The 11,117-nt window shown below is 39.3% G+C and overlaps 1 long non-coding RNA gene across 1 annotated transcript; it reads right to left on the bottom strand.

The window, feature by feature from the left end:
* Positions 1-4,983: 4,983 nt before the first annotated feature.
* LOC126825170 (uncharacterized) lies at positions 4,984-6,821 on the bottom strand. Its single transcript, XR_007681818.1, has 3 exons — positions 6,722-6,821; positions 5,941-6,175; positions 4,984-5,034 (listed from the first exon to the last, which is right to left on the bottom strand). It is a non-coding gene; the product is annotated as an uncharacterized LOC126825170 (long non-coding RNA).
* Positions 6,822-11,117: the final 4,296 nt, after the last annotated feature.

Genomic DNA, 11,117 nt, shown 5'->3' with positions numbered 1-11,117 from the left:
TCCACGTGAGAGATGTTAAGGGAGGTTCGGTAATGGCCGCTTTATATAAATGAGTATTTTGGGGAAAAACTAACCCTAAAGAGACTACTGGTCATAGGGTCAAAAGCCGCTCGTTTGACCCCTGACGTGAACTCCCACTATAACTTGTCAGATCTTCATGTAGTGTAGACCATCGAAAGTATAAATAGCGAAACGAAATATAGATCTGTATTTTAATCAGGTTGGGCAGCTTAGTTAATGCGAAGGCAGGAAGGGGTGAAGGGGTGAGAGAGAGAGAGAGAGAGAGAGGGAGAGAGAGAGAGAGAGCGAGAGAGAGAGAGAGAGAGAGATGGGATTTAACGTCCACCCGACACAAACGAGGTCATGTCGGGACTAACACATGGTTCAATTTTATTTCAATAATTCGCTTGCGCGTAGGAGTCTTTAGCAGTGGGAGGAAACCGGAGGACCCGGAGAAAACCCACGAGGTTGGACAGGCGACCCTACTCCTTGTTACGTACAACCGGGGAATCGAAACCCCGCCAGTTGACTCAATGACAGACCGTATGATACAGCGCGCACGTGCTAACTATTCGGCCATACCCCTCCCCTCCCCCCCCCCCCCGAGTGAAGGGGTACTTGATATGTTATAGATATATGAATATTCTACATGCTACATCCACTATTATAATAATTTCACAACAAAGATATCAGAATTATGGATAACTGACATGTTGACAATGGAGGAAGTGGGGAAGGAGGAAGCATAGATTACGTTGAATAAATAAATATTCATAAACCCACAAACATGAATAAACTTGTAATATATGGATATGCTGTAATATATGGATAGGCCATTTACTAAATCAATTTACTTGAATGAGAGAGAGAGATCGAGTTTAACGTCCACTCGACACAAACTAGGTCATTTCGTACTAACATATGGTTTAATTTTATTTCAATAATTCGCTTGCGCGTAGGGGTCTTTAGCAGTGGGAGGTAACCGGAGGACCCGGAGAAAACCCATGAGGTTGGACACGTACAACCGGGGATTCAAATTACTTGAATGGCAATTAAGGAAGATAATATGCCGATTGAAAGAACTTACTGGGCGACATCTTCAATTTTTGTGTTTTGTAATGCAATACATACTCCATGAGTCCCATCGCGTGGTGGCTTACGTAAATAAAAACTTGAAACCTATTTCGATTCATCTATGAGTCTCGCCACTGTAATTTGTTTTTCAGTTTATTTCACGTATGGAAACCAAACCAGAGCAGACACACTTACAATCAGGCGCGGATCCGGAGGGGGGAGGAGCAATCTCGCGGGAAAGGAGAACAAAAATACATAATACACACCTTTTCCGAAAATTCTGGATCCGCCCCTGCCTTTTCTCTTTCTACAATACATGTAGTATGCAAGAAAGGAAATGAATTAGCATTTTGCGCCCGGCTTCAGCTTAATTATCAGTCGAATAAGGATGTCAACTGCCAAAATGCACTAGCTAGAGCTTTGTCCCGAAGATCCCGAATGAATGTTTTCCTCAATCGAACCCCAACCAAAATAAAATGGGGTTTAACGTCCTACTGTTCTGCACGAATCAGTATAATGAAGACGGGTATACGCCATGCAATGTACTACAAGGAGACTTTTGCCCACACAGTGGCGTCTACCCCATCTTTTTTCGTACCACCGTACCCTTGCCCGGGCAATGGAGTTTTCGAACGCTGAAATTCTAATTAAGGGGAGGCAACCCGATTTTAACAATTATAAAAGAAAAAAAAACACCGACTGGCCTTCTCTGGTTGACCGATGAGAATCTGTTCATTGCCAGGGCAACGAGTTTTCTAATTCAGGGGAAGCAACTTCATTTTAACTCTTACAAAATGGACGCAGACTAGTAATTATTTGCCCATTGACTTCAATGTTAAATGGCTGTAACATCACAGGCTGTAGCCTTTTGATCAACATTCCGTTGATTCCACTCTTTATAGGCACAGTGGGGACCACATTTGGCAATATCCTCATCATAAATTTGTAGAGGGTTGACCGTTTATACTTTATGCTACGGGGATTTGATGTTGACTGGGGTGAAAATCTCACTTCCGACACGATGTTTGCTCTGCAGAAAGACATTTTACACCCCCTATCTCACCACTGTAATATCATCAGTATTACCCAAAACTGCTATAAACTTGCAAATTTGATCTCTTTTTTCCAATTCTAGACCAAAAAGTCAACCCAAAAATGCAGGAAGACTGGAGAAAAAAATTAAGGAAAAAAATTGTATATTTATAACTCGCACTACATAATTACTAGTCCAAATGCTTAAAGGGACTATCCCGATTTGAACAGAGTCTCAAAAATAAAAGTTCGAGTACGTTTGAAATTTAAGCGCCAAAATATAGAGGAATGGTGTGTTTACCTAGTCTCAACAATTCAGCTCACAATATTTAGTCATTTGGACGTGAACGTCATAAATGCTTATCCGGACACGTAACCCTTTTAAGATTTCTGGTCATTTTTTCATTGGGTGACCTGATAATCGATTCCCATTCCTTAAAGGCTCAATACCACTCTTGTTGTAACTGAATAATATGCCCCAATCTTTATTCTGGTCAACAAATTGTACTATTTTAGAATATTTCAATTAATTGATGATACAAATTTCATCTTAACACACCTTATTTAAAAATTTTGAAAAATTCAACATAATGGTTTGAAACGTCTAACGTAAACCTTTTCAAATGAAATTTCGATTTAAAAATATTTTCGAACCCTCTGGACAAGTAAAAAAGGATGTAATGGATAATTTACACAACAGGTAGGACACTTAAAACATCTAGTACTTAGATAGAGATATTATTTATTTTCTGGAGGTTTCAAGCCAGCAAGAGTGTTATTGTCCCTTTAAGAGGTCTGTAAAATGAATGACCCAGGTGCTGTACTTGATAACGAAAGGTAAATTTCACCTACACATTATTTTTAAAAAATAAAAGTCTGGTTTATCCATAAGCCGCATAATACAGTTTGGGACACCGGTCTCCATTTCCAGATGAAGACCGACAGGTTTAAGTTGTTTGAAAACGTATCACAAATATTGAGTTAGTTGCTCGGCCCTTTGGTAGAGGATTTTAAGGGATTTTAACATAAAATTATGCAGTTTTATTGTCCAACATATTATCGGGATTGGCCCTTTAACTCCAACAATACAGGTTAGAATTATGTCGTGTTAACCGCATCTTGTTGCATTTGTAAATTGTAAAAATGTTAACCTGCTTTAATATTAAACATGGCAGTAATTTAAAAATAACAACCGAAGCTAGAACAATTCACAAATACCGACTGAAATATTTAAATAACAAGTCATACAAATGAGCAATTTTCAGGGCCTCACTAGCACAGAGCAACGAGGGGGGCGGGAAGTGTTCTCAGGGGTGCTGTAAAATTGAAGGACAATGTATATTTATCTATGGTCGACAATTTCTCCCCCCCCCCCACCTGCGCCCACCCAAGTTTAGAGCCTGGCAATTTTGCATGTCTAAAAATCCTATTTAATATGTAATAAGTTACATGCATGGAAATAAGCTTATTAGCATACGATAATTGTCGAATATAACAAGGCAGATAATCGAATAATTCAGGCGATTTATGAATAAACGAACACGCTGCTAAAAAGATAACGCATTTTACTCGATAATAAAAAACATCAGACGTATTAAATATGAAACAAATGGTTAAAAATCGACTTAAAAGCGAAGAAATTTCTGCAAACTTGAAGGTCTATCTATAATGGACGATGCTAATTGTAGGCCGGTTGGGGACGTTCGGGAATTTTCGGAGTTCATAATGGTCGCTTTATACAAATAAGTATTTTGGGTAAAACTAACCCAAACCCTAACCCTGAATCTGGATCCACCACCAATCGATTCACAATTTGTAGCTCCCATGCATAATATTAGACAATTTATTAAAAAAATTCAAAGGATCTGTTTTTAATGTTCTGTGCGTATGATAAAAACAAAATTTGTGGGAGCGGTTGTTTGTGTGTGTTGCTATGGGAGCGAGTAGGTGGGGGTGGGGGTGGAGTATCGTTGGCAGAAAACAAGACAACTAAATAATAAAGAAATCCTGTCAACCGCATAGCTTTAAATAACACATTGTATGCATATGGCTACTTAACACTTTATTTTCATGGCTAGTAAGAAATAAAATGAAATGGGGTTTAACGTCCTACTGTTCTGCTCCGGCTGGGCTAATAAAGATATACACGGAACCTTGGTTTTTTTTGTACCATACGAACGACTAGACAGCTGCCCTTGTCAGGTCCTCCGTCCGGCAAAACACGCCAGAAAATCCCGAGGCATCTCGGTTTATTTTATCCTGTCCGAATGACTAGGGACACTTAACTTGCCAGCAGGGCTGGATTAACCATTAGGCAAAATAAGCAATCAGAGTTGATGTTTCTAGTAAGATACCCACATTTCAGTGCATCGCACGCCAAGAACTCGCTGCAACAGGCCGTTTCATTGACTAATCTCTTACATCAACCAGAATGCGGGTTATGATTGAGGGTGAACTACCCACGAATAAGACAGATTCAGAAACTTTGAGACAATATTCCTGCTCATTTAGGTGTTTACATGTATAGGATTACTGTGGGGTGAGCTGAAAGGGCGTTATTTCCATGAATGTAGGAGGGAAAACATATTCTCTGTGCCAGCAGGAGTGGGGTGGGAACAATTATTTGTTTGTGCATGGGGGTCGGTTTGGGGAAGAAACCGGGCGGTTGGACAGGCGACCCTCCTCCTTGTCACATACATTAACTAGGAATTGAAACTACGCAATTCGTCTCAATAACAGAGCTCCCAATCTAAATCGCACGCGTTGGACCATTGGACCACGGAAATATTCTATATAATATTCGCGGAGATATAAATAGTAATATTTTAAGTTGTATAGCAACTTCGGATTCTGAAATATATAACAACATATCACAACTATCTGCATTATTTTGTTTTATTCACCTCCATTTTACACAATCACTGGTACCTAAAAAGAAATAATTTATATTTTATAATATGAATAGGAGCCATGGTGGCTCAGTGGGTAAGACGTTGGCTGGCTATCCTGGAGGTGTACGTGTTCCCTATATGGATAGGGGCCATGTTGGCTTAGTGAGTAAGACGTTGGTTCGTTAACCTGGAGGTGTTCCCTATGTTGACCAATAAAGTTCATCAGGATTTTCTGCCGTGATTTCCCTTTATCAGTGGTGTAGGACCGCGGGCCTGGCAAGGGACATTGTATGGCCGTTCGGGTGGGACGAATAACCGAGGTCCCGTGTACATATTGACGTGGACGTAAATAACCACAGACAGCTGAAATTGGATATAAGAGTAGACTGTAGCGCCGCTCTCCGGGCAAAATCTCCCTCATAGCACACAATATATATATATATATATATATATATATATGGCTAGCCCAGTCGGTGGAGAACAGTAGGACGTTAAACCCCATTTTACGGACCCCCCTGGACGGCTTATAAAAGACATCAGCTAAGGGACACGGAACAAATATACAGTACAACATACATTATGCAAAAGCTAAATCTGCCTATTGCAGGTCTTTCGTTAGGCCTGAAATGTTATCTAAATTATTAATTAGACATTAATTAACTCATCCATGCCATGATCAACTCTCGATGCCATCGATAGCCTATGATATTTAATGGATTTGAATACACTTTGTGATGGGTGATTTAACGTAAAAGTTTGTTTATTATCGTACCAACTGTAGTAATAACGATCGAGCCTAGCCTAAAATTGAATCGTTAATATCTCGGTGCCAAGTGAAGCAATTTGGGTAAACGGAACATCTTTTGCTATCAATATTGTGTAAACTTTAGCCACAAAATCTAATGCAGACGAATTACATGTATAAATTTAAAAATTAACTTACTTTAGTTGGAGTACTTGTTAATATTTTCCTCCAAGGATCGTTCGATCTCCGCCAAATCAAGGTTTTCTACATCCCGTTTCCCCCACCAACGTCTTCGATGGTGGTGATGATGAACATGACGATGGTAATCAATTCGACGATGGTGGTGTACATCGCCAGGTTCAGCTAGTATGTCGTTAGGAATGATACCTAACATCATGATCACCATTAAAAGAGCAAACGTAATTTTTGCCATCTGTACAGAAGATATAATTTAAATGGATAAGTTTGTTTCAGAAATAATGTGCTACTGTTTTCGCATTCGTGTCAATAAAAATGAAATGAAATGGGGTTTAATGTCCTACTGTTCTGCTCCGACTGGGCTAATGAAGACGGTATACGCCATAAAGTGTGCTATGAGGGAAATTTTGTCAGGATAGTGGCGTATGGCCTACTCCTATATCGAATTCCAACTGCCAAGGGGTCTTTTACGTGCACGCCAATTTCGTATCATCCGAAGGGCTAGACAGTTGCACCACTTATAAGGGGATACCATGCCGGAAAATCGCGACGTTTCAATAGATGTTTTTTGTTTCTTCCACAATTCTAAATAAGACCTTCTATGGTCGCCACCAATGATAGTGGATCAGCAAACAACATTTCAACCGTTTAAGGTCGATAATTTATTTCAGTTATTTTTGAATGTTAAGAATTCAATATAACATTGAAAGTGCAGTAACTTTAGTATATAAGATATAACAGTATGGTAAAAATGTACAGCGTTATGACAAATTTATCTTACCTTAATTTATCCAGTCTCGGATCAAATCTTCTATAAATTTCCTATTCTTTTCTGATACATTTATACACAAAATATTAGACAAGCGTTAAGTACACCAGGCCATATTGCCACTTAAGGTATTCAATAAATTTGAATTCACACCAAACAATATTGCTACGTAAGGTGTTTAATTATTTCAAATTACAGCAGCTTATTGTTAGGGTGTTTGGTAACTTTAAATCTAGAAAGTGGTGGACCAGCTGTTTCTAAAAAAAAAATGGATTACGTCGGTATAATATTTTTAGCATGGCTTCCCAAACTTATAATGTTTTTTAAGGAAATTTGTAAATTGGTTGTGTTTCTATCATTGCCAATTGAGGGTGTTAGGGGTTTGTTCGCTGATAGCTGGAGTTAAAATGGAATCACGTACACGCTATTCATACACATCGATAAACAAAGCCGCGGACAAGACACAAACTACATCGACATTGCAAGGAATAAACAATAGATCAAATCTAGTGGATGGATCAGCTGGCCCGTCGTAAGCGTCTACTACGACCAGTCTTGATGGTGGTCTTCGCCTGAATGGCGTTTCCCGACCGCGATCGTCTTCCAGTGGACGTCCACAGTTAGAACGTCGACAAATTAACAATAGTAATAACAATTATCCGGGCAAAATTGTGAGTGTTGTGAGTAGTACGAAGGGCTACAACTCTCAGATATCATGTCAAATTTCATCGTATGGATTATAACATCCCATTTTTGATTTATATGTCATGGCGATAATCCCACGTGCCCTAAACGGATGCATTTAAGTCCAATCGGGACGGCACCGCGATTCAACCAAGAATGAACTACAAATCTGCTACAAATAATCCGATTGCTTTCATGAATCGGCCAAAAGGGTCCTGAAGTGAATCGTTTACGAATAGTTGAGGGTTAACCGAATCATCTACGACCTATCCCAAAACGCCATATGAAGAAGTAAATGAAAATGAAATGAAATGGGGTTTAACGTCCTACTGTTTTGCTCTTAACTGGGCTAATGAAGACGGGCATACCCCATACAGTGTGCTATGAGTGAAATTTTTCCCGGACAGCGGCACTACGGCCTACTCTTACATCGAATTCCAACTGTCAAGGGATCTTTGTCGTGTACACGGGACCTCGGTTTTTCGTCCCATCCGAACGACTAGACAGCTGTCCTTACCAGGCCCTTCGTCCTGCATCACTGACGAGGGGGAACCACGCCGGAAAATTTGGATGAACTTTCTCGGCCAATGCAGGGATGGAACACCTGACCTCAGCCACTGTGTTCCTCTATATAAAGAAGCGACTCCGGTTTGTTCCTGACATAACAGTTTCCGGAGCCCAAGTGCCAACATCTAACACGACTACGACGAATTACCAAGATCCCCCAAGATGTACCCCCCCCCCCCACCCAGGAGGAGCGACAGCAGCAAGAGGATGAAGAGCCGCACTAGGGCCATCAGAAACACAGAGAAGAAGCCCTTGAAGACACTGGATTTGGATGATTTCTTAAGGGATATGGGATATGAACATTCCAACGGACTTGGAACTGCTGGGCAATAGCCTTCAGGTCATAGTGAGTCCTGGGCAGTGGCATGACCGCGTCCCTCAGCTCATCAATGATGACCTGGTACATTTCTGGTACATCTCTGGTACATGTCTCCCACACTGCTCTGGCCTCACCTTAAGTCATAGTGGAGTGTGGGGTACCGGTCTACTGTAGCCAGTTGTCTGAGGGTCACTGCCAGCTTGAGTCCAGCTTCTAGGGTTGGTCTCGTGGGAGTGTGCTTCTTCCGAATCCCAGGGCCAATCTTCTGGAGGAGCTCATCAAACATGTGGCGTGGTATTCTGACATAGATGGTGAAAGTCTACTCATCTTCCACCCTCGATTCTTGCATCACTCTGTTGTAGTGGCTACATTCTAGCCTTCTCTGAGGTGTCAGCCATGGTCGTACTCACCAGCGCCTATGTCTTCTCTGTCTTCTTCGGCTTTCCCTCCTCCTCAGGTTCTCAGCTACCCGCAGTCGGTTTTGGTACTCCACTTCCATGGCCAGGAACTGGGGGAAGGGGGAGGGGGCGAATCACCACGAATTCCGAGTAATTTCGATTCGCCACTATTCGTTGCGATTCGTAGCATTCGTAGCCCACGTGAAAGCGGGGCATTAGAGCAAACGGCAACGAATCGGGTTCAATATGAAGTCGTCCAAAATAAGACACCAAGTTTCAATAAAATCAGACGAAAACTGTTCATTCTATAGTGTTCACATGAAGCATGGGTGGGCGTGCAGGGGTGACGGCAATATAATATGTCCCTGTTAAATGTGGGCGAAATTAAATCGACTAATACTTCAATTTACTACAACTGGAGACTGGATTCGTAATGAGACCCATGAAAGTAAAGATGTTTGGAGTTCATGATTGACATAAGATAAAACCAAACAAATCTTTCAAACAGGAAGCAGTTCATATGGTCAAAGGTATAAAAATATAGCTTCAGTCGAGATGAAACCCTAAGTCCCGGAATAAAGGGAAATCGACAGAAATAAGTTCGTATGGTCAAATGTATGAATATGTAGCGTCAGTCGGGATGGAACAAATTGCCAAGGGTAGATAGATCCCACGGAGATCCCTCATTCTTTATTCATTTTAACAGGATTTATAATACACACAAAAACATAATACATGTATGGAACACAATTACTATTTTAATTAAAGCAACGTTTCGTTGAGGGTTCTGTCAACGTTTCCAAGCAATGAGGGTTCTCTCAACGTTTTCAAGCAAATTTGCTTTAATTAAAATAGTAATTGTGTTCCATATTATGTTTTTGTGTTTATTACGTATGTCAATTGCTAAATGTCGCTCAAAGGAGAGGATTTATAATCTTGTTAGAAGATCAGACCATCCGCCCGTACCCCAGCCCTTATTATGAATAACAAAACTTTGGCCAAAACAAATCTTGTTGCTCGTTTATTTAGGATTAGGATAGATACTCTACCCACTGACAACTATAGTAATTGGTAAATTGTTTTATATCTTCGATGACAATTGTTCAATAGAAAAGGTAGGTTGCCAGGCTATGAAACATACGCCCACGGCAACTAAATCTCACATTTAATCTTTTGTAGGTAATGGGGGCATTTACATAACTATATTTATACAGATCAGATTAGAATTTTCGTCGTTTCAAGGGTTTACAAGGTTCTACAAACTGAAACAAGGGCCTTAACTCTGGAAAGTAATTAACAGAAATGGTTGAAATTTGACAGATTTTTCGTGTTACTAATTTAAATAATGCATATAAATTTCATACAGATCTGATGATATATATTGTTATTCGAACGTTCACAAGGTTCAGCAAAGTAATTAAAACAAGGGCCATAACTCTAGAAATAATTCACATAAATTGCTGAAATTCAATAGGCGTCTTCATTGCACTAATTTAAATGATGTATATAAATTTCAAAAAGATCGGAGGATGCCTTTTGTCTTTAGAGCTTTCACAAGGTCCAACAAAGTGAAACAAGGGCTATAACTCCAGAAGAAATTAAGGAAATTTTTCAAATTCATCATCATATATCAATTTGAAAGCAATCAGATGATGTGCGTATAGAAATCCGACAGTTAATAGTGATTTACGACTCGTTGTTAAAAATTATTCTACAAAATCGAAAATTGAAATTATATTTCAAAATTTAAAAATTAAAAATCAAAAATAAAAATAGGTAGGCTAATAAAAAAAAAATAAAGTTTGTATTTGAGCTTTCCCAATCTGGCGATATTATTTCACGCCAAATAATCTTGACAAAATTACTTTTCATACCTTTTGTGGGGATGATTAACTATTTACACCTAACGGCAAACACAGTATGAGTTAAGCAAAGAGTTTTTGCCAGCTTCAATATTCAATACTGACAGGAAATTGAATAACGAAACACTTCGTAATATGATTAACACACACCCTAGGATAGTAGTGAGAAAAAAAAAATAAAAACCCTTTGGTAAAAGAGAACTATCATGCTTTATACTGCACGTAAAATAATATTTGAACACATTTGCATGCAGTTGCTGCGTCCTCATGTAATGTCAATCCCTATTGTTATAAATGTTAAACATTTATCGTAATAAATATGAAATGTGTTTGTCAACGTAACGTATTCCATTTCGCTGTTGTAAATTTGATTTCAAGCATTGTGGTCATGAGACAGAGTGGTCCATAGATTCACCCAAAATAACCTGTATTTCGAATAAAACAACACATTCTTATTGTTTTTCTTATATACATAGAAGATTAATATTCCCTTAATATTAATATACTCTTTTTTTTTTAAATAAAAAACTAAAAAAACCGGAAATAAATGGAAGATTGAAGCAAGAAAGACAATTCTT

This window comes from Patella vulgata, chromosome 6 (genome assembly GCF_932274485.2).
Source record: "Patella vulgata chromosome 6, xgPatVulg1.2, whole genome shotgun sequence".
NCBI lineage: Eukaryota > Metazoa > Mollusca > Gastropoda > Patellidae > Patella > Patella vulgata.
Note: the sequence above shows the minus strand (reverse complement) of the source record. Positions and strands in the feature narration are given on the sequence as shown.